This window comes from Podarcis melisellensis (assembly GCF_964234715.1).
Source record: "Podarcis melisellensis genome assembly, chromosome: 1".
Taxonomy (NCBI): Eukaryota; Metazoa; Chordata; class Lepidosauria; order Squamata; family Lacertidae; genus Podarcis; species Podarcis melisellensis.
The window spans coordinates 45,670,464-45,694,558 of NC_138528.1; the positions used below are offsets into that span (position 1 = coordinate 45,670,464).

General features: G+C 41.1%; 1 protein-coding gene across 7 annotated transcripts in view; it reads right to left on the reverse strand.

Moving 5' to 3' along the window:
• Positions 1-23,347, reverse strand: part of SIPA1L1 (signal induced proliferation associated 1 like 1) — a 165,403-nt gene extending 142,056 nt beyond the window's left edge. For 3 of the 7 annotated variants that reach the window (XM_081889538.1, XM_081889540.1, XM_081889536.1), the window contains exon 1: positions 23,222-23,346. The gene's annotated coding sequence lies outside the window, so the exon portion shown is untranslated. Of the gene's footprint in view, positions 1-22,120; positions 22,309-23,221 lie in introns of those variants that run through there. The other 4 variants (XM_081889542.1, XM_081889541.1, XM_081889539.1 and 1 more) reach the window with 3 other exon arrangements.
• Positions 23,348-24,095: the final 748 nt, after the last annotated feature.

Below are 24,095 nucleotides of genomic sequence, written 5' to 3' on the forward strand. Positions count from 1 at the left end.
GCACAAGGACCTTGGTTGACAGGTAAATTGGAAAGAAAAAAGGTATACCATCCAGTTATCCTTCCCTCTCTGGGACTCTCTGTGAAAATGAAAATAGCAGTTTGCAGATTGTGCAACTCTTTTTTCCCTCTTGCTTAATTTAATTTAAAGTGCAACACCCCCAAAATTGGGGGGGGGGGGAAATCAAGCATTCGAGATCATTATTCTTTTGAGATGAAACTAGATAGTAATCATCTTGTCATGAGTTTTTCTAATGATCTGCCACTTACAGACCAGACTGACAGGAGCCAACTCTTCTTATGCAATAGAGTATTTTGTAGGGCGGGCAAGCAACCATGTGCTCACCTTCAGAATGCATAGTATCCTTTGAGCTGTATGCTTAAAATAAACCCAAAGCGGGTTCTCCATGTATCCAACTTAATGCTCAAAGGAACAAGGACTAATGGACACTGTGCCTTGTTGGAAGTGCTGGGAAATGTAGCTCTGGGAGGGAGAACTACTGTTCCCAGTATTCTGTTGGGGTATGCGCATTAGATGTGCTTTAAGCGTCTGGCATGAATCTGCCCACATGCTCCATGAGGCAAGACCATATGCAAGAGCATGCTATCAGAAGACAGGCAACAGCTAGAAACCATTCTGCCTTGAGGATTTCCCATTTTTTTCCTGACTCCAGCCCTCAGTAAAAGAGTTGGTTCCAGGCAAGTGTGGGACAAGATGAAAAGGATGGAATTGAGGTAAGTGACAACACATCTGGACACTAAGCTAATAGCTGCTGGAAGGAGGATTCACTAAGTTCCTGACTGTCACCTTTGTGCATGGACACTGAACATGCACTGCTACTTTCTTAGATCTGCAGAGCCTATTGGTTCTTCACTAGGGTCCTACAAGTGAACATACAGTACAAAGTATTCCCCTGTCAAAGATGCCAGTCCGAGCCAGATTTGTTCTGTAAGTCTCCTTGGAGGTAGACCTCATAGGAGACTGAAACTGGAGCTTACCATGTGACGGGTGGTGAAGAGATGAAGGAGCACACCTGCTGGTTGTGAATTTACTATTCCTACACAAAGATCTTCATGCACAACAGCTGAGGCACACAAAAGAACTGAGCATGAGTGTATCTGTGTACACATCCCATAAACAGAAGACTGGCACAGGAGTAGTTGGGAAAGAGAATCTGCTGAGCAAATTTAGGCCAGAGACAAGTTCTGGAGATTTCAGGTTAGTGTCACTTGACGGGAGCTTTGGTAAGCCCTAATGTGATCTACTAGATTTTTTAATTGAATCCAGGGGGCCAAGATCTGTACATCTTTAAACAAAAATGAATTCAGTGCTTTAGGCATACAACTCTTAAGAAGAAGAATCTACAATTAAGCATCAGTACACCTAAACATTTTAAAAATAATAATAACACGTTTTTGAGTATTCCATCTAATAAAACTTTGCAGATAGCCAGTCATCTGTGCTGAGGAGTTTCAGTGGCTGGGTTGGAATTTTAGAAACACAAAACCACACTGAGCTTCAGAATACAACATTTAGCATTTCACCCCATTTATCCCTTCACAGCACCAAGTGCTTCACTGTAACAGAATAACTACCACCATGAGCAGATGAAGTATAGTAGTTAAGAGCTACCCTTAGCCAAATAGTTTTGAGTTCCAATCTCTTCTCAGCTATGCTATACATTACTGGATGTGCCAAAGCAAACCACTCTTTCAGCTTCAGCTTCCTTTTTTCAGAGTTGCCGTAAAGATTACTGAAAAAATGTAGATGAAGCTCTAGGAACATAGTGAGTAACTGCCCCAAGCAGAGATTTAAACCTGTCAAGGTCTCCCGCATTCAATTCCAGCACAGTATAAATTACATTATACAGGTCCTCAAGGCACTCCATGATCAACTTACATATTTGTTCTACTGGCGCTGACTACACAGCATTTATATTGCAGTTTCTCCAACTAAGTTAACTAACTTACTGTTAATTTTGTTGTGATCCCCAGAGGTCAAATGAACAGACTTGCTACAAAAGCTGAAAAAATGACTATTTTTGCATCAAATTAATGCCTTCAAAAATGGAAAGCACAGGAGTTTTGAAGTCATGTAATTGCCAAATTCAGCTTCATAAGAGTGTCCATTTAGGAATAAAACATTTCCAGTCCTTTCAAAGAATGAATAATTGTAAAAATGTAAGATTATATTATTTAAATAAGATTCAGTTTCAGCTGTATTAAAAGATAAAAAGTTGTCCTTTAAACGAAATCTGCATGTAATATAAACATGTTAAGTATGCTGAATTAGTGGTAACTAGAGAACTTCAGCAAACCAAAGCAAAGTGCTGCGCTCACAGATTCCCACCCACCTCCTATTTTCTTACTATTAGGCCAGCAGGAAGAGACCAGCCAAAATTACTTTATTATCCTGAATCCCAACTTATCATTAAGTACAAACTAGAATCGTATGTAAATCAGCTTTATAACCTACAGTTTGAAGCGGGCTTTTTTGAAAGTGACTAGTTTGTTTTACACTAGCTGTCGAGATCCAGAGAAAGTGTAATATTTACAGTTCCTATGTGGAAAAGCACTCCGCCCCCCCCCCCCATAATTATCAGCCTAGCTTCTGGACACAGAATGCTGGACTATGGCCCTTCGCTCCAAATGATATTACTTACAGGCTTTGCACACATACAAGAAAGCCAGTAAATTAATTTTCATAATCCCCACCTCATCTCTACAGGCAGATATAATTGAGTAGTGCAAAATACATGATCAGAGATCTTGGATTATGCTTCAAGGTGGGATAATTTAGCTGCAAACCAATTTGTGTTCATTTGCTGCAGCAACTAAATCTTGTTCGTAGAATATATGAATCACAAAAGGGAAAATTCAATGTACACCAGTGATTTTTAAAGGGCTCTCATCTTAATGACTTACATCAACAACATTTAAAGTAATTCACATTTGCCCTTATGTTCGGGAAGATGTTACAGAAAGTGTGCAGCCAATGCCTGCTGAAAGCTCAGAAACCAGAAAGATAGCTGAGTAAGATTTCTGCTATGAGACTTGTCATTTAAGAACATAAGAAGAGTCTGCTGGAGCAGGACGATGCTCTATCTAGTCCAGCATCCTTTTCTCACAGCGGCCACAATAGGTGGGAAACCTGCAAGCAGGACCTGTTTCAGACATTTACTCCACCTTGGATGCACCATCTTTCTAATCCACTTATTAGGTGGTCTGGAAAGAATGGCAGAGAAAACTGGTTCCTATCTCTTCCCCTCTAACACCTATTGCATACAATGCTAGCTTAAAAAAAAATACAGATTTCTGAAAATTGGTCGAAGGCTTGGACAAAAAAGGGTAATATAGACTGAAGGGCTTTTGGATTAATGACATAAAACTTTTATGTTACTGAAATACAATTAAGGCTAGACTTGGGTAAAATTACCTGGGGGTGGTTGCAAGCACATTAGCGGTTTTATTTTCCAAAAATCCAAATTACAATCTGCCAGCCCATTAACAAGGTTTGAACTTCTGATCTAGAATTCTATTCTAGATGTTATGGGTCTACTCTCAAATATATATACAACAAACTAACAGAAATTTCAACAGGAAATGTCACTGGCCAGAAAACATTATGGGAGACAAATTTAGGTTGGCAAGACCCAATGGCAAGTTATATGTAATACATAATAGTTTTGTTGTATTTTAGAGTTCTCACACAGACCATGCATATATTCTCTTTCAACAGAGCAGCTTCAAAGTTTGAACTTCTAGCTAAGCAAAGTCTCTTTCACTGACCTTGGTGATTTGTCTTTTAAGATAAGACACATTTATAATTTACATCAGGTGTGGAATGATATTTTGACCTGTGCTATCCTAGTACATAACTTTTTATTTTATTTTATTTTATTTAAGTGAGTGTGCTCAATTTTATACCCATCGCAATACCCAGCTTCTCTTGGCACAGATTTTTTTTCTTATTTGCACAGCTCTGAAAATAAGCTGCCTCTAGCCTAGCCTAGTTCTTTCATGTTTTGGATTTCTCATTTCCTCTCTCCTCCCACAGAAACCATGCATAGGATTTCTAGAACAAGTTCAGTTTTATGTCCTACCAAAAGAATTATTCTAAAAGCAACACTCAAGAAAGCACCAGAGTGGCAGTTTTTATAACAGGAATTTATAAACATAAGTTCTTCCATGGCTATGATTCTAAAAGTCTGTCCATTCTTTCAGAACCCTGACAATTTCAGCTTTTATTTTAAGAAAGGACATTTCCAGATCTCTTGGTTCCACAAACAAGGGTGGAAAGGTTCTGTAAAACAAATTATTATTATTATTATTATTATTATTATTATTATTATTACCCCTTCCATCTCGCTGGGTTTCCCTGAATGGGGCTGCCTTCAGAAGTTTTCTAAAAGTTGTGCAATTCTTTATCTCCCTGACATCTGATGGGAAGGTGTTCCACAAGGAGGGCGCCACTACCGAAAAAGCTCTCTGCCGGGTTCCGTGTAACTTTACTTCTCACAGGTAGGAAACCACCAGAAGACCCTCAAAAGTGAACCTCAGTGTCCAGGCTGAATGATGGAGGTGAAGAAGCTTCTTCAGGTATGCTGGGCTGAGGCCATTTAGGGCTTTAAAGGTCAGCACCAACACTTTGAACTGTGCTCAGAAATGTACTGAGTGCCAATGTAGGTCTTTCAGGAACAGTGTTATATGGTCTCAGTGGCCATTCCCAGTCACCAGTCTAGCTGCCGCGTTCTGGATTAGTTGTAGTTTCTGGGTCACCTTCAAATGTAGCCCCACGTAGAGCGCATTGCAGTAGTCCAAGCAGGAGATAACCAGAGCATGCACCACTCTGGCGAGGCAGAAGTATATAAAAAATGATTTAATCAAGTCTTACTGATTAGTGATTTAAATCGTGATTTAAATCAATTTGATTTAAATCAATTTGATTAAATCAAATCCACCCTGGCTGGAGGTTTATGATGCAATACATTTTTCAATGCCTACATCCAAAGTAGTCTACATGGTAGCCCCTGACATTGTTTAATTATAATAGCTATCATCCCTGATCTTTAGTCATGCTAGCGGGGCTTATGAGATTTTTATTTCACAACATCTGGAAGGCATCCCATTGGCTAGCCCTCCCCTGGTTATTCAAAACACAAGTATAAGGCTTTGTTAGTGAACATGAAACCACAAATAAACCAAGTTAAGTACCCTACAGAAAACAAAACAGATAATACTTGTGATTTTGCTAGAAATATCACTTTACCTTAAAGATCTCAAAATGCACAAGGCAAACTGCAAAGCAAGCATTTGCAGCAGTGCATAATTAAATGGTGGCTATCGTGATGGAGATTAAAGGGCGATGGGATAGTTCAGTTGTGGGATTATACAGTTAACAGAATTGTATCACAGACCAAATTAATGAGTCAAACTTTAGTAAAGCATTGGTGTCTCTTCTCATTTAGAGAGGCTTATGATGCTAAAAAAAGTTTCTTTAAAACCCCAGCAACTAAATCCATCACTCATATTTTCAAATACTGAAACATGAGCATGTTTTTTCTCAAACCATAAGACAAGGTATCTGTAGTCATATCTCTAACAGCATATAGGAAAATGTCCATGCAGTGTTTGTCTGAACATCATTCTCTATTGTGAGATAGAACAATAATCATTTATTTAAAAGAAGAAGATTCCATTTCTAGTTCAGGAATCGACTAAGTAGATGGTAATCAATATGAAATCATATACTTGCTAAGAGTTTATTAAATTTATTAGCTGATTTTCTGAACAATCAACTGCACACAAATCAACATTCAAAAATAGAAGTCCTTTATTTCTTTTGCCTTAGTACTTCTGCCTTTGAGGCAGATAAATCCAGGGCAGCTAAGCCAGTCATAACACAATACTTAGCCAAGTCACTGATCAAGTAATGGCAGCACTCCTGCCATAACAGAAACAAGTAGCTGTTTTATGAAATCTGGAGCAAAAACAAACATGCTGGTTCATAACAGTCTTGTTTTTAACAACTTGCCTAGGAGTCATAGGTGACCAGGAATGCAGACTACCAGCCTCTCTTAAAGGCTAGTAAAAAAATGTGCAGGGTAGTAACTGGTCCCATCACCTCCTGGCAAATAGAAGGGGATTAAATGGAGGAAGTGAGAAATTGTACTTTATTGGGCTCCATGATCACTGCAGATGGCGACAGCAGTCATGAAATTAAAAGACACCTGCTCCTTGGGAGAAAGGCGATGGCAAACCTAGACAGCATCTTAAAAAGCAGAGACATCACCTTGCCAACAAAGGTCTGTATAGTTAAAGCTATGGTTTTCCCAGTAGTCATGTATGGAAGTGAGAGCTGGACCATAAAGAAGGCTGATCGCCGAAGAATTGACGCTTTTGAATTATGGTGCTGGAGGAGACTCTTGAGAGTCCCATTGACTGCAAGAAGATCAAACCTATCCATTCTTAAGGAAATCAGCCCTGAGAGCTCACTGGAAGGACAGATCCTGAAGCTGAGACTCCAGTACTTTGGCCACCTCATGAGAAGAGAAGACTCCCTGGAAAAGGCCCTGATGTTGGGAAAGATGGAGGGCACAAGGAGAAGGGGACAGCAGAGGACAAGATGGTTGGACAGTGTTCTCGAAGCCACCAACATGAGTTTGACCAAACTGCGGGAGGCAGTGGAAGACAGGAGTGCCTGGCGTGCATGGGGTCACGAAGAGTCGGACACGACGAAACAACTAAACAACAACAACAAGTAACTTGTGTGCTTATTTCCAAGACTGGGTTCATACAAAACTCAAATCAGTTTTCAAATTGCAGTACTGTGAATCTCTCATCAAATCTCTGTGCTCATGGCAGAATTTTCCTAAAAGCCCTGGCTCTCCTTAAATCTGATACCATGAGTCAACAGGAACAATTCCGGATCTAAATTTCTGCTACTATATTGGGGCCTGCTAGCCTCAGCATATGCTTTATAAAGCACCAAGAACTAAGGTTTGCAATGAATTTGGTTGCTGTTAGCATGCTGCTAACAGACCAGAGTGAGAACAAGGCACTCATTCAGTAAGGGGCATCAAAAGAGCCTAAATAATTCAGAAGAAGCCACTGATATTAATTGCTGTACAGTAAGTTTGTTCAAGAAGCCTTGGTATAACAATACCAAGCTGCCGCATACACCCCAGATCAAGTAAATCAATAAAAATACCCACTAAATTTGATTTATCTGCCCCCCACTATCATGAAGCCTGGCCCCCAACATAAATCCTGGCTACGCCCATGAATAATAACTAACTGGGAACAACAACTATAATACATTAATAAGCCGGGAACATAAAAGGAAGAAAGGAAAGCTGTTATAGGAGAGAGAACTGAACGTAAAAGGATAAGGGAGGTGAGATGAAAACAACTGGAGATAATAAGGTATAAGGAGAATGGGAGAAGAAATTACAGGGGCTGAGTAAAATATGTTCGGAGGCATGTCAGGATGTGAAGGGAAAACATAAAAAAAACCTTCTCTGCTTAGAGCCTTTGGATCAGCAAATTTGGGAGGTTGAGCCACATGTCTGTACAGTGGTACCTCTGGTTACAAATGCTTCTGGTTACGAATGCTTCAGGTTGCGAGCTCCGCTAACCCGGAAGTAGCTGCTCCTGCTTGTGAACTTTGCCCCAGGATGCGAATGGAAATCGTGCACACAGCAAGAGGCCTCATTAGCAAAAGCACGCCTCGATAAGAACTGTACAGTGGTACCTCTGGTAACGTACTTAATTCGTTCCAGAGGTCCATTCTTAACCTGAAACTGTTCTTAACCTGAAGCACCACTTTAGCTAATGGGGCCTCCTGCTGCTGCTGCGCTGCCAGAGCACAATTTCTGTTCTCATCCTGAAGCAAAGTTCTTAACCCGAGGTAGTATTTCTGGGTTAGCGGAGTCTGTAACCTGAAGTGTATGTAACCTGAAGTATATGTAACCCAAGGTACCACTGTACTGAGATTCTGGGAAACTATAGAACTCCTTCCACAATGAAAATTTTGAGGCAAAGAATTTAGATATCAGTAGATATGGATGTCAGCAATTTCCAGCTGATTATGCCAAATTCTGACTCCATCTGTTTCCATTCTATGATTGGTTCTACCCCTGCACCACCACTTTGTGACTGGTGGTCCTCAGTACGGTAATTTTCAACCATCTCAAGTTGGCCCTAGGTGGTAAAAAAGTTTGAGAATCCCTGCTCTAGGGCATCAGAAAGTTTTCTGATGCAAGTTATCCTATGCAAATTTCCAGATGATTTTCCAATTCAAATATTCCTGGAAAACCCACATCACTGGTACTAGGTTAAATAGGCAATGAGAGCAATGAGGCAAGGAGTTTGCATTGCTACTGAAGCAAATAGTTGCTCATACTGTGGAGCTGATTTGGAGGGGAAGGTTTTATAAGGCCTGTTATTGGCCCATTTGCTTGTGAGATTAGTGCGGGGTTAGTTAACAGTCAAGCCCCCTTGGATCAAAAAGTTTAATCTGTCTGGTTAACAGATGAGAGTGCTGGTGGGTGCAGGCTCTAAGACACTAAGTTGACCCCGTTCAAGATCTTCCCTAGAAGGGTTTCTGTACCTTTAGAGCAGAGACTCCTTCCTCAACTCCAAGCTTAGCAGGAGATTATAATATTGTTCCTCAGTGTGCTTTCAAGCATAGGGTGGCACAGAAGGTCCCAAACATTCTGCCTATGGCTTGGAAGGGATATATTAACTTTGACATCATACTGATCACATACAAGTGCCTCGATCTCACCATTCTGGGACAAAGTCCTGGCAAGTATAAATTTTGGCTGATTACAAAGACCAGCCAACATTTAGGAACTCTTGAATCCAGGTCTTCAACAAATGCAAGCCATAATCTCTAACCCAGAGTGGGGAAACGTTTTCAGCCCAAAGGCCACATTTCTTCACCAGTAACTTTTTTAGAGCTGCATTGAAAATATTTTTAAAGTGTTAGTCTGAAAAGAAACAGTCTGATAACTTGGATTCAAAGACAATAGAATATATGTGAGAAGCCAGAGGACCAAGTCACAAATGTACACGTCTCTAACTTTTGAAAGTTGGCAGCCTATCACAGTAAATAAGAGGAATGTTTGAGTAGGATATGAATAATGAATGTGCTCTGAACACAACTGGAGTGTTTACAGTAGTAAACTAATTTGCACTGCTCCAACTGTTCTAACAAAATCAATAGCAGAAAGTGTCAAACAAATAAAAGCTTTATGTGCAATTACAGCAATATAAATATTGATGCACAAAATATAACACATCTATCCACTAGATGATCAAACCTTCTTTTGGACATCCTCCATGAGACACACCATAAGAACTTCCAAACACAAATGCATCAAACCTCTTCATTGCTTCCTGTTTTGTTCATTTTCCAACCACGCAAGGGACTACCTGCTACTCTTATTCTATAACTAAAGAAGTAGCTAAAGAAAGGTCTACAAGGAGACGAAGTAAGGCCTACATGTGCCTGCCAGAATCAAATTGCAAGCCCTAGTTTATATAAATAAATAAGGCAGTATAAGTGCAGTATATGATATATTATTTTTGTATTTCCTTTCAGTCCAGAAGAATCACCAATAAAATACACAACACAATAACACCAGGATTGCTTCTGCAGCACATGGTACAGTTCTGACAGTATTTAAACCAGTAGTGCCTGAAGAGCACACATGTTAAGCAGTAAGGGTGATAAATTTAAGAACTGGGAAGAAGATCAGAAATGAATTACCCCAGATCAGAAAACTATCCTTCATGGGCAGGGCCCAAATCCTGCCCAATTTCAAAAATGGCTCATAACAGGCTCACCCCAGCATCAACAAGTCCTTCCTGCCACCTGTCTCTCCCCTTTCTCAAAAAGTGTCATTGCAAAAAAAGGAGGGGCCAATGGCAGGGAATACTGTAGAAATACTATCTTTACAGTTACAGATAGGTAGCCGTGTTGGTCTGCCATAGTCAAAACAAAAAAAAATTCCTTCCAGTAGCACCTTAAAGACCAACTAAGTTAGTTCTTGGTATGAGCTTTCGAAGTGTGCATGCACACGAAAGCTCATACCAAGAACTAACTTAGTTGGTCTTTAAGGTGCTACTGGAAGGAATTTTTTTTGTTTTGACTATCTTTACAAGTAGAGGTAATGTTTGAGACCCAGGTGGCCATCAAGAGACCCAGGTGGCCATTACTACCAGGGAATATGAGAGGCTGTGTCACCAATGCCTCCCACTCCAGCAACAAAGAGGATATTGAGAACTCTATTTCCCAGGCTCCCCCAGCAACAATGGAAATTCCCTCTAGCATCCAGGCCTTTAAAAATATAGTATCTCTGGCTGAAATCCTCTACCCTACCCTTCCTGACACCATTAGTAATGGTAGGTTTGGGGGGGAAGGGCTGGAGAAACCAGGGCTGAAGGGGAACAGTGGATCCTCAGTTGTTGAACGTAATCCATTCCAGAAGACGGTTCGACTTCCGAAACATTCGACAACTGAGGCACAATTGCAAATTCCTTTTTAAAAATGGAGAAACGCGTCTTGGAAGACTTTCGAAAACGGAAAACGGAAGCATTCACTTCCAGGTTGTCGGCGTTCGGGTTTCGAATTGTTCGGCTTCCGAAGCATTCAACAAACGAGGTTCCACTGTACTTCACTGAGCCTTGTCATTCTGAACTCTCTCAAATAATTCTTGGAAAGGACTCCAGTTTCTGCAAGAAACCAGAGAAACAGGGAACCAATTGCAATGTGGCATGGTTGTGGAGCAGCCCACCTTTCACTGTTTTAACTAATTGTGAAACAAATAGTTTTCCTACTTTTCTTTATGTGTCACTAATGGGAACGTTATTTTACAGGCAAGTAGGATACATTGCTAGGACGGGGGTGGCACTGTGGTCTAAACCACTAAGTCTCTGGGTTTGCCAATCAGAAGGTTGGCAGTTTGAATCCCCATGACAGGGTGAGCTCCTGTTGTTCAGTCCCAGCTCCTGCCAACCTAGCAGTTCAAAAACACACCAGTACAAGTAGATAAATAGGTACCGCTCTGGGAGGAAGGTAAACAGCGTTTCCGTGCACTGTTCTGGTTTTGCCAGAAGCGGCTTAGTCATGCTGGCCACATGACCTGGAAAAACTGTCTGCAGACAAACATCGGCTCCCTCAGCCAGTAAAGCGAGATGAGCACCACAACCCCAGAGTCATACGTGACTGGACTTAACTGTCAGAGTCTGAAGGTACATTGCAGGAAGGCAAGATTCAAGGATGTGTAACAAGGTAAGATAATAAATATGAGCATAGTGTTTTCTCTGTTCTGGCACCTCAAATACACTAGGCATTTGGCTCATTTGACCTTTGCAACACTTCTGTTACTCCAAAGAAGTTTAAATCAGGAAAACAGTATGGATCTGTGCACACTTTATCAGCAACACAGATAATAAACTAGTTGTACATAAGCTCCACTATTCATATTCAGCCCTGTGCTAACCTGACAGAAGTCCAAACCTGAGAAGATTCTGTTAGACTGAAGTCTGGGAATTAGAGAAGCTAGTGACTTGGAAGTTACATCTGTTGCGACAATCTTTAAGATGCTACTTCAGGGGTCAGCAAACTTTTTCAGCAGGGGGCCGGTCCACTGTCCCTCAGACTTTCTGTGGGGCAGGACTATATTTTGAAGGGGGGGAAATGAACGAATTCCTATGCCCCACAAATAACCCAGACATGCATTTTAAATAAAAGGACACATTCTACTCATGTAAAAACACGCTGATTCCTGGACCGTCCACAGGCCCGATTTAGAAGGCGATTGGGCCGGATCCGGGCCTTAGTTTGCCTACCCATGTGCTACTTAAACACAAAAGCAGAATCCAAACACACAAATGACTTCTAAAAACATATGCCTGAAATTAGCAGAGGGAAAATGCTGCCCTTGAAGTCATAAATCTGCCCCCTCAGTGAGGTTCTTAATGAGTCTTGGCAAGGCAGGTGCCCTGCTGTCTTGGACATGAAGTTCAGCACAAGACTCTGCTTGCAAATACAGCCTAAGACAGGCCTGGCAGTGTGCATACAATGCTGCAATAGGATAGAGCACACATCTGCATTACCCCACTGCTAGGCAAAATGAAAGGTGGACTATTTATTATTACGACACGTTTAATTATTCACTTCTTTTTAAGTGGTGCTGTGGGAATCAATGCCAACATTCACTTGGAGTTCTGCAGGTACATTGCTGGTGCCTTCCTGCAACCTGCCCTTTAGTAATACAAAGGAACAAGTGATACCTGGAACAAATTGTTGCAACATGAGATGCTCCTCGTTAGGGACCTCCAGTCCCACACCTTCTCATTTTCTTTTTCTAGACAATATATTACTTATTTTCTGCATATATAATAATGAACAAACAGAAAATGGAAAAATAAACCATGTCCAGGGAGGAATTCCAGTCTACACTCATTTCCACAGTTCCACAGTGAGATTAGTACAAGTCCAGAGGGAAAGAGAATTTGAATGCCCAGTCCAGCTTAAAACAGATTTTTGCTAATACTTAAGTCCTTCATCCAATGCAAAGCCCTACATAGTTATCTCTGCCTTCACCCTCTCTCCAAGAATCTACAAAATGCTGGTACTAATGTCAAATCTCACCCTTCCAGGTCTAGGTTTAACACACACACACGTTAATCAATATTCTCTGCCCACTGAACATGCTGCACACTCCAAGGACTTTTTGTTTATTTTTTAAAAAAGTGATGGGGAGGAAAATATGCCAAAAGTGTTTTTGTACTTTTGCAAATCTCAAGATACTCCCAGCCTAATGATACCTCCTTCTGTGTGGCTACTGTTGTTCTGGCTACATAAGCAAGTAAAGCAACAGCACTTGCAGTATCAAACTGGGTAAGAATATAGGGAGATAATGATAACAGTAAGACATGACTTCCATAAGACACCAGTGGTCAATATCTAGAACAGAACAGTTCTCACAAAATCCTTTCTGAATGGGTTTTTACTAATGTTATGCTAATGGCATTTAAACTGCAACAAATTGAGGAAGTATTTATGTACAATAGGCCCCCAGCTGGCTCTAATCTCACCATTTATCAAAAGCAAGTAATCAGGAGGAGATTTGCAAGCTAACTGGATGCAACTACTCATCTCACAGTATTTAATACAACCCTCATTGAACACAAAGATGTGGATACTGATTGGTGGTAGCATTCACAATACATGCTGGAAATAATTTGTATTGCTGGAAATAATTCATAAAACGACATCATCAATACTGGACTAATTTTTTAAGTGTTTTCATTCCAATTTATTAATGAAGTAAAAGTGTTGTACAGGCTGACTCTCCAGAATGAATGAAAAGCCCAACACTTGACAATTCAATTCAACTTAATCCCCAGGAAATTAGTCCCACGACTTTTGTGTCTCCAATATAGTACAGGAGCTCCTCTGTACCAGACATTAAGGTATGCCAGAATACATGCATGTGGTAACTTTTTTCTGAATAGTGCATTATGAAGGTTATGTGCCTTTACACAAGGAGATAAAACTTTTCACAAAAAATAGCTAAATTTCATCCAATCTGTGGCTTGATATTTTACAGCACCATCATATTGTAAACTGCTTTGAGGTTTTTTCTACAATCAAGTGGTATATAAATTTTATGAAATTAAAAAAAAATTAATATCTACTCAGAAGTAGGTTTCATTGAGTTTAAAATACATGCAGTGATTGTGTAATTTCTGCCAAGTTACCAAGGAGTGGGGGGATATACAAACTAGCAATTTGCACGGGACATTAAACCACAATTAAAATAAGCTACAGTTTAATGTGAATGAGCAACATGCTGATGCACACTGCTGAAAGCCAAGGCACTTCACTTTCCCCCTAAACTTCCCACACTCCCAGGGAAAGAGCAATAGTCTGACTTGTCGTGTTTATTTCTCCCAGATAAACTCACAAGAAACAAGTCAAGATGAACCCTTGTCTTCTGCTCATGGTTTGTTTGGAAAGAACAGACAGCACAGCTGCAACAGAAGGAGTAGATAAGGAGTCAAGCGCCCAGGATTTTAGCAGCTGTTGCACATTAAACCATAGTTTATTTTAACTATGGTTTAAGGAAATATGCAAACTGAGTTTTCATGTAGCATTATATGGGCTTTTTAACCTGTATTTCTTTCGTGTGAGACGTGTGTTTTACACTGAGCTCAGGTTCTGGGCAACAGGTTATTATGAACACTGTGAATTATACCTTTACAACTTGAAAAAGTTTGTACTGGTGTTGAATAACTTGCATGTATCAGCAAGTTCTAGTCACCCAGCAATCATATAAATCATATCCTAGCTTATTACTACAGCTCTGGTAGCAAAGCAATGCATTATGTTGTAGCATCATCAAGGGAACAGAATATATTCAATTCGTGTCACAGACTACACTGATGCCCTTTGGCAAGGAATTCTGCACATCAGTTAACACAGTGACAAATAGATAAAACAAGGACATCATTTCCAAGGGTCAGTTGGGTATGTCTGTTGAACAGACTACTATGGCATAATACTGGAAAGGAGAAGGGAGGAAAAGCTCCATTGCAGGGGTATGGAACCTGTGGTCTTTAAGCTGCTGAACCACAATTCCCAACATCCCTGGCCATTGGACATGCTAGCTGGAGCTGATGGGAGCTGGGGTATGACATCTGGAGGACCACAGATTCCCTCTCCCCTGTTGTACGGGGATACCACAATGCCAGTATTTGACTGCTGGGGGAAGAGCTCACACTTATATAAGAATTGCAATGAGCTTCATTAGAGCGGTACTCCCTTCATATAGAGCAGCGGTTCTCAACCTGTGGGTTCCCAGATGTTGTTGGACTACAATTCCCATCATCCCTGAGCTCTGGCCTTGCTAGCTAGGGGTGATGGGAGTTGTAGTTCAACAACATCTGGGGACCCACAGGATGAGAAAGGCTGATATAGAGACACAAATGTACCATTCCCCTCCCCCAATGCTTCTAGCGAAACATGGAATGTGACATCAGTGGAAAGGAATGTGTAAATACTATTAGTAAGCCTTCAACTTTTTTTTTTTACCCTTTCTATGATACTCCATGTAATTTACTTTGCTTTGTCCAATTAGGGCTCATTTTATATAGTAATAAAAGTAAAGGACCCCTGGATGGGGTGGCAGCGCTCATCTCACTTTCAGGCCAAGGGAGCCAGCATTTGTCCACAGGCGGCATTCCGGGTCATATAGCCAGCATGACCAAACCGCTTCTGGGGCAGCGGAACACCGTGATGGAATATATAGTAATATCTTCAACCATTAACAATGATTGTAAGCAATGGGATAGATTAAATCTAAGTTGTTATTTTAATCAATGTCAATTTCTGAGCACATTTTTTTGAAGAGGCCTCAGCAGCAAAACTGTTACACACCTTTTATCATCAACAGACCCACGCAGGTGCACCAACCAATTCCAATGCATGTCTTGCATCACAGAATGCATACAAAAACAAGCCCTGCTTGTGTTTAATATTATAGCCCTTAACTGCAAGAACAGGCATGAAACACCCACGTACGAAAGCACAGCCAAGAGCTGCTATTATGCGCTACCACCTGTAAAATATTGTTGAAACAGTGAGCACTGCATCACAAAATCTGCTCTTTCTCCAACAAAACACCACAGAGGTGCAGATAAGCCAAAAGGTCAATCTTTCCAACAGTCAAGGCAACCTAGAATGAAAATTATAATTGTAAGTGCCAGGAATCCCTTTAAAGAAAGGTCTAAATCCCATAGGATGCACACTTACATCAACACAATCCACTTCACCAGTACTAAATACTTCCCAGTAGTAATGGCAGAAGTGAGAGTACTGCTGCATCAATGGCTTACTCTTTAAAAGAAAACAAAATTAGAGTTCTGCATCACTAAAAAGAAGATCTATTGATAGTGGCTTGCAGCTCAGGCAGCTATTGCCCAGACAGCTCATTATTTGGTAAATCAGTCGTCATCATCTTGCTATTCCAGGTACACTTGGAAAACATCAAGCAATACTGGTGCAAACCTTCCACCTACCCTTGGACCAAGCAAGTTCCATGCCTTCAGAAGCACAAGTCTTGTCTACTGGGAGGAGAAAGGGCTCACACCTTAGAGCAGCCTTCCCCAACCTGGTGCCCTCCTGTCATTCCTTGCCATGCTCACTGGGGCTAACAGCAGTTGTTGTGCAAATCATCCAGAGGGCCCTAGGTTGAGAAAGTTGCCTTGGAGACTCAAAATGAGACAGATCACAGCCATCGGTCTCCCACCAAGCATGGGTGCTTAAAACAGCACTGGTGCTCCTGGTCCAAACTAGCTTTGGAGTAAAAAAATCTGGCCCTACATTCTTTAAATATTGGCACCATTCCCATGTGCACCCTCTCAGCAACGCCCCTTAACAATGCCATCAATTCACAATTACTGAGCAATAGCAGCACAGATAAGTATTTTGGGTGGTTAAGCTACAGGGGGAAATCCCTCTCTAAGCTTTTTATCAGTTTTGCCTACATTTGAAAATGGAAAACATAAAATGTTTTATTTTAATTAATTTTATATTCCTTATATCATTTTTCAGCAGATTATGAAACAGACTTAGAGCAGGCACATTCAAAGTCTGTTTTGGGGGCCTAATGCGGCCCGCCAGTCAGTTTATTTCCTGGTGTAAAATCAGGTTACAGACTCCACTAACCCAGAAATAGCACCTTGGGTTAAGAACTTTGCTTCAGGATGAGAACAGAAATTGTGCTCTTGGCAGCGTAGCAGCAGCAGGAGGCCCCATTAGCTAAAGTGGTGCTTCAGGTTAAGAACAGTTTCAGGTTAAGAATGGACCTCTGGAACAAATTAAGTTCTTAACCCGAGGTATCACTGTAGTATTATCATAATGATAAGCAACTGCTCTCTAGAGTTTCAGATCAGAAGAATAATTCCCACCCTTAAGTGGAGATCCCAGTGACTGAACCTGGGATCTTTTGCATGTAAAGCATGGGTTTTCCCATCCAGCTACAGTCATACAACTATCATTTATATTAATCAGAAATTAAAGCGGTACACTGTCAGTGATGACAGTTAAGTGATGAGAACATTTTTCAAGAACTGGGTATCAAGCATTAATGGAAACATATCAGATCCAAACATGTTTCAATCTACAGCTCTCTTCATTATTCTTAATATCATTAAGGACTTTTAAGATGAGTGGAAGAAGGATAATTAGCCTCATCAAACCTGAGAAGTAGCCTAGTCAGGTTTGTAGAGTTAGGTTCTTGGTGAGAGGGGGAGTTCTCTTTAATAGAGAAGTGTATTAAAAATTAGCCTTCTTAATGGTTGTGGCCCACTTTTATTATAGTTTGGTGGGTAGAATTAGATTTCTCAACAAGATCACCGCATATACATATATTTCCAGGTAGCATGGGGATTAAATCAAATCTTCACTTAAAGAAAAACTTGTTTTGAAATGGAAACCAAACCACATTTTCCCCAGCATTTGTGCAGAAATCAAAATGCCTTCACACCCACTGCCTGTCATGTTGAATACAGCTAAATTTGCAGTACTGTAATAGTTTTCCAATTCAGGAAAGCCTTGCAACCTGAGATACATGCCGTGTGTGCATGTATGTTTTATATTTCATGTGTTCTTTTGCATGTGTTTTAGTATGATTTTTCTATTATTTTAGCTTGTTCGTTAGAATCTGTTTGCTTGCTCAATCTCCCCCCCCCCCACTATAACCTGAACCAATGAATTTTGGATTAGATAACTTATGCCACAAAATTTGACCGGGGGAGGGTGAGTCCACTGATTCTTCTGGACCTTTTACAGCTTCTGATCCCATTGACCATAATAACCTTTCTGGTGCGACTCTCTAGGATGAGACTTGGAGGCACAGTGTGATAATGGCTACGGTCCCTTTCTGGGGTTAAAAACCCAGAATATGGTGCTGGGAGACTTTTGTTCCATCCCTTGGCCATTGATATTTAGGGTTAATTGGACATCTAGCCCTAAAGTTCTGTCTTTGTTCTCATGCTTTTCAACAGGTATGTAAAACCACAGAGAGAAATCAACTGATGGTTTGAGCAGAGGTAGCATTAATATGTGGATGAAACACAGCTCTATCTTTCTTTTCCACCATCTAATTCCAGGGACGTAACCCTGAATAGGTGATTTGGGAAGCTCCAGGGTTACATGAGATGTTTACAAGATTCACCATTACATAACCCTTTGCTGTCAAAAACTAATGAGTACTTGTAAGCAGTAAGGAACTAGAAAATGTTAAGGAGTAACAATTGGATAAAAATGGAAACAAAATGCAGAGAAGATGTAAAGAATCAGTAGAAGGGGGTGGAAGGAAGTCTTGAGGTTTAAAGAACCTCAAAAGAAAGTTTGTAAAATAGTAGGATTCCTTATTAGAAGTTCAAATGTTAGATTGTGGTTTGATTTTTGTATCTTTATTTTATTGTTTAATATCTGTGAAAATTAATAAATGAGTACCAACGATAGTGAAGAAAGTTAATTCCATGATGCAATTGTAGAGAACTAAAATCATAAGAGCAACCTAGAAGATCCCATAATTAGTACTAATAAATAGCTATTGAAATAATTAATTAACAGTATGAACAATCACCACCAAGTTTATTTTTTATCACTTGCAGGTGTCCAATTCGCTAAGGAGTTACTTTTTAAAAAGCAGCTTTATATCTCAAATAAGAATCAAAATGAAGCCAACAATTTATAAATATGTATCAACTGGGGAATCTTACGTTAACAGAGATTCTTGGGAAGCAAAGTCACTGAGTCATATCTCCCTGGAAACATGAAACTAAGAACAATCCAGCACATTTTCATCTGATTATAAGATGATATTTAACACACAATTACCCTTCGTAAAAGAAAAAATATATCCAGATCTACCAAGAGCCATGGAACATCACATTCAGGTTCCTTTCAAATTGAATTAATTCAACTGATTTAAAAATGACAGACTGAACTATTGATATAGAAAATTAGCCAACAAACCCTGTGATAGAATCTCCCCCTACCTAAGATACAAAGGAGCATGGCATTTCCCCCTAGTTGACAGTAGCATAATATCAAAAGAAATCCAGCATACACACACATTTACAAAACACTACAAAACTATATACCAAATTTCTAAAGAATTAAAAATAAAACTTCTGAAATGATGTTAATAGGGGGAAAACCCAAGATATGAATCACCAGTTATATATTCGAAAAATTCAGTACATCCAAGTATATACTGGAGTTAAGTGATAGATGCGTCTATAAACAGGGGCATGGTGCAATAGCTAAATAACACCCAAAAAGTACTTTGCTGACATACCAAAAGTAATCCCAACTTTCACTAGAAATAGTTTAGAGGTGGTGGTAAGAAAATAGTTGTTAGACAAGCGATCAACCTGCAGGATTTACGTTTTTTAAAGCAGCACTGGAGCTTTTTCTGCATCCCAGTGGGGTATCCTGAATGTCCTGTAAGCAGTGAATATTAAGCAGCAAGTCCCTTGGTGTAAAGCCTATACTATTGCTATGGAGAAATCTGTGCCCCTTTCTCTCATTGAAGAGACATACTATGGTTGTATAAATGAGGATGGATACAAAAGAAATTCAAGGGGGACACAATCCTCTCTCTCTCTCCCTCTTTCAGAGTTTATAGGTTGTCCAAAACAATGGCTGTCTTCCAGCTTTTCAATTTGTCCTTCTCCATGTACTGTACAAAAAAATGAATCCCTAGTTGAACATACAGAATAGTAAGAAGAGAATAAAGATAAGATCCAACATGTTTCAAAATAAAAATAATAATTATTCTTGATACAACCTAGTTAAGATATTAGTGGTATACATCAGATACAAAGTAGGCTCATAAACTGTTTGAAAGTGGGGTTGTTGCTTTTAAGTAACAGTCTTGGTTTTAACAAAACATTTTAAATAAATGCTCTAGTATTTCACTATAATACATTTGACCATTACGTGGGAGGTCCAGTCATACTCCCCTAGATTCTATCTAGGGAAGGGATGGGAAATTGTAGCCCTCCACATGTTTTCACACTAAAATTTACATAATCTCTGACAATCTGCCAAAAGTATCTAGAGAGCCACAGGTTCACCAATCCATTCTGGATCCTATGTAAGAGATTCTGCAACCCTGCTCTTCCCCAAAGCTCTGCATCCAAGTTGGGAGGGTATCTCTTTCCACATATGCAGAGCTGTGTATAGGGCTGGGATAGCAGAAGAAGTGCCACGTGCTATTTCAATTCATACTATATGTCTTTAACCCAAATTCAAATCTACAACTGCTAGTACAAATGTCTACATACCACAGCTGTCAATGTTTCTCTTTTTTTAAGGGAAATTCCCTTATTCCAAATAGGATTCCTCGCAAGAAAAGGGAAAAGTTGACAGCTATGCTACATACCAAGCTCAAACCTAACACCACCACAGAAGTAAAATTCATTGAACCACCAATATCACCAACATTTCAAACAAAAGATACAGCTATTACCTACTTAGTACTTTGTTCAGCCGCTTAGGTAAACTGACCCAAAGTAAACCCAACCTCTATTGTAAGCTGACTTGAAGGAGTTTACTCTCAAAGGCAGCATAAGAGACAAGATGCTTCAACAAAAATTTGAATACTATCTAAATGACATTATACTGCATTATGCAAAAACTGGTTAAAACAAGAAGGCAAACTATAAACACAGCAAAACACAATTGGGTATAAGAACAGACATGTTCAGGCAAGCACAATTTGATGAGTAACTGAAAACTTAAGGCTGCTGGTTGCAGGCAACCAATATTTAACACACATACAAATGTATAAGTGCTCATGGACCTTGTACACAACAAACAAATGATCAGGAAAAGTGATTCCTGGATATTCTTCAACTGCTTCCTTCCCCCAACAGGTGATCATTTACTATGCAGAGGGAAAAGAAAGACTCCTCAAACAGAATAGTGTGTGCACAAGGCTCTTGCTGGTTGACCATCACTGTACTCGTTTCTTCAAAATACTTTAAAAATATAGTAAAGTTGGACCTGGTTAACCTCTGGACAGTTAGCCAGAAGGACAACTTAGGAAATGGAGGTAGCGAAATATAAATGCAATGAAAACCTTTTGCAATAAATACTATTGTCAGAAACTTAAGATTCCACTTTCCCTTATGCCTCAAAGGCAGAACAAGGAGCTGTACTGTTGAACTGCACTGCTCAAAAATAAACTGCTATACTCCCCACTCTATATGAAATTGGAGACACCTACTGCACAACCAACAAGAAGCACCAAAAGAAAATCCTTTATGAAGCTTGTTTACAATTTAAATCCGTAAAAGTGAACATGCACCACATGTAATGTGCACAGCAGTGGAAAAGAGGAGGTTCCAGGTCAGTTTCATCATGAAAGGCGAAATTTAAAGAGGAAGGACCAATATTCATTCATCCAGACAGACAAACTGGGAATCTAATGAAACCTGACACCTCTAAAGGAAAATTGTAACACTGCAAGGACCCACACTTAGCAGAATCACCAAAAACCCAAGAATCAGTAGTCAGATTTTTAAATCATCCTGGACAAAATGAATTCAGGAAAAAAGTATGGATTTGTAGCAGAAAAAAATGAACAGCAGCAGTCAAGGTTAGACAAGGAGAATTTCCTACTAAAAGCATTTTCTGTTCTATACCCCCCCCCAATGCAGACAAGTGCACTCCTCAGCAATAAACATAATCCATGATTATCCAATAGATATGCATACATTAATTTTAAAACCATACCATGTGGCAGAACTGTTACTAAAAATATAACATTTAGAACATAAAATAAAATGTAGTTTTACTTCACTTATAATCCATTTTGTTGGCAACCATCCGCCTCGGGAGACAATGGAAAAGTGTGTCTATTTTTATTTTAGAAACAAACCTGTTCAAAGCTACCTGTTCTACAAGATCCAGTTTTAAAGCATTCCCTATTCACTTATCTGAACTACCGGGAAAGAAACTACATTTCATTCTTCCACTCCCTTTCCCACACTATAAACATTCAGATTATCCCCAACGGCATTACCTTTGAATTAGCTAATAATTATCACAGTGTCCAAACTGGTTCAGAAGAAAATAACTACAGCAAAGCTGACAACTAAAACTGCTGACTCTTTTGACCCATTCCCCCAACCACCCAAAAAAAGGATGGAGGAACACAGAGGATGAAAACCTTTCCACAGCAACCGCCTGTCGGTTCTACCCAGAGGAAAAATAATCAACTTGGTCAAGAGGTTTGGGGAGAAATACGAGTCCTCTTCTCCCTTCCGCACTCTCTCTCTCTCTCTCTTTTTGGGAGGGGGGGGAGGTGGAAAAGAGATGAATCCAATTAGTACCAGAAGGCGGGGCGGGGGGGGGAGAGAGAGAAGGAAAGCCAAGTGAATGCCGCTGCTTCTTTTTTTCCCCTTGTTTAAACTGGGGGCAGGGTGAGCAAGTCAGCTCCGAATCTCGCTGGTCAGTTGCAGGCGAAGCTCGCAGACTTTCCGTGCAGCTCATTTCTCGGGGATATAGGAAATATTTGGGCAGGGGGCGCTGAAAAGAGAGTCTTTCTCTCTCCAATGAATCGAAGGAGGGGGGGGAGGATAAGCTCTCGGTTTAATGAATTGGGGGACAGAGGGGGCGACCATCATGCAGCAGCAGGACTTTGGCAAGGTGCGGGGTGGGAATCAATAGCACAGAAAACTCAAGGTCTCGGGAGTCAAAGGGAAGGGGGAAGGGAAGGGGAAAGGCGCTTTAGGAGCAGAGGTTTTCGGAGAAGTGGGATTAGAGCGGGGAAAGAGGGGGCGTGTTGCCTCCACCCGTTTCATTCAGGTTTTCAGCTCCCTCCCGCTGCGACTACCAGAGTCATTTGGGGGGGGGCTTGGGTTGGAGGACGGGGGGGGGGTCCTGGTTTGTGTGTCGCCGCTGCCCCGTCAGTATGCGGAGGAGACTAGAAATATGTACTGTATGTGTGCATGCATATTTGTGTGTGCGCGCGCGCGTGTCTTCGTCAGGTTCAGCCGCACTCGGGGGCAGCAGAGGAAGGTGGGGTGGGGGGGGAAGAGGGGGGGTCTGAAGTCGTCCCCCCCGCTGCCCAGCCCAGCCTCCCTCAGCTACCTGCCTCCCTGCTTCCCTCCCCAGAACTCACCCAACAAAGTTGCTGCTGCTTCTGCGTGAGCCGCTGCTCGCTCCCTCTCCAGCGCCCGGGATGAGCTCACCCAGCAAGCTTGCCTCGCTCCGCCTGCTTAGCAGTCCAACTCTCGCGAGAAGCCGCGTGGCTGCGGCCATCGCCGCGCGCCGCGCTAAAGAGGGGGACCCGAGCAGCCGCGGCAGTTACTATGGCAACTGCCAAGCGCCGGGCCTAGCGGTGGACCGCCAAGCCTTGCGAGCCCAGGCAAAGGAAAGGGGGAAAGGGAGCTCGGCTCCGGAGGGTGTTGTCGCTGCGGTAGCCTGTCCTCCGCAGCGGCTCTGAAAGTCGAGGCACGCTTCGCGCCCTTGCAGTTGCAGTAGCGGCTCGACGGACGAAGCCGGGGGAAAGGCGCCCCCAGCAGCTTCTTCCCGGTTCGCGTCTACGCAGCCAACCTACTGATAATACCTAATGCGGCTGCTAAATTCTCGCCCGTAATTTTTCCGACATAAATCCAGCGTGGAGACTGTCCTTGGGAACTTATTGCAAAAAAAAAAAAAGTGCAGAAGCCTTCCTGTGCAGCGACTTCCGTGCAAAGCAGTGGCTTTTTCCATCCAGCCATGCACGAACACACAGCGGGTGGGTACTTTAGCATCACACAGATTAGCGATCAACAGCCCAGTGCTATGCACACTGCAAGTCTTGCTGCTATTTGTAGGGCTTGCTCCCAAATAACTGCGTAAAATTCAGTTTGATTGAATTCAGCAGCAACCAGCAGACACAGACATAAAGCTCCAATGTCACAGGAACAGACGCCACAGACCTAGTGGGACTTACTTCAAAGTAAATAAATGCAAATTTTATTATTTAAAAATATGAGAATACATTCTTCCTT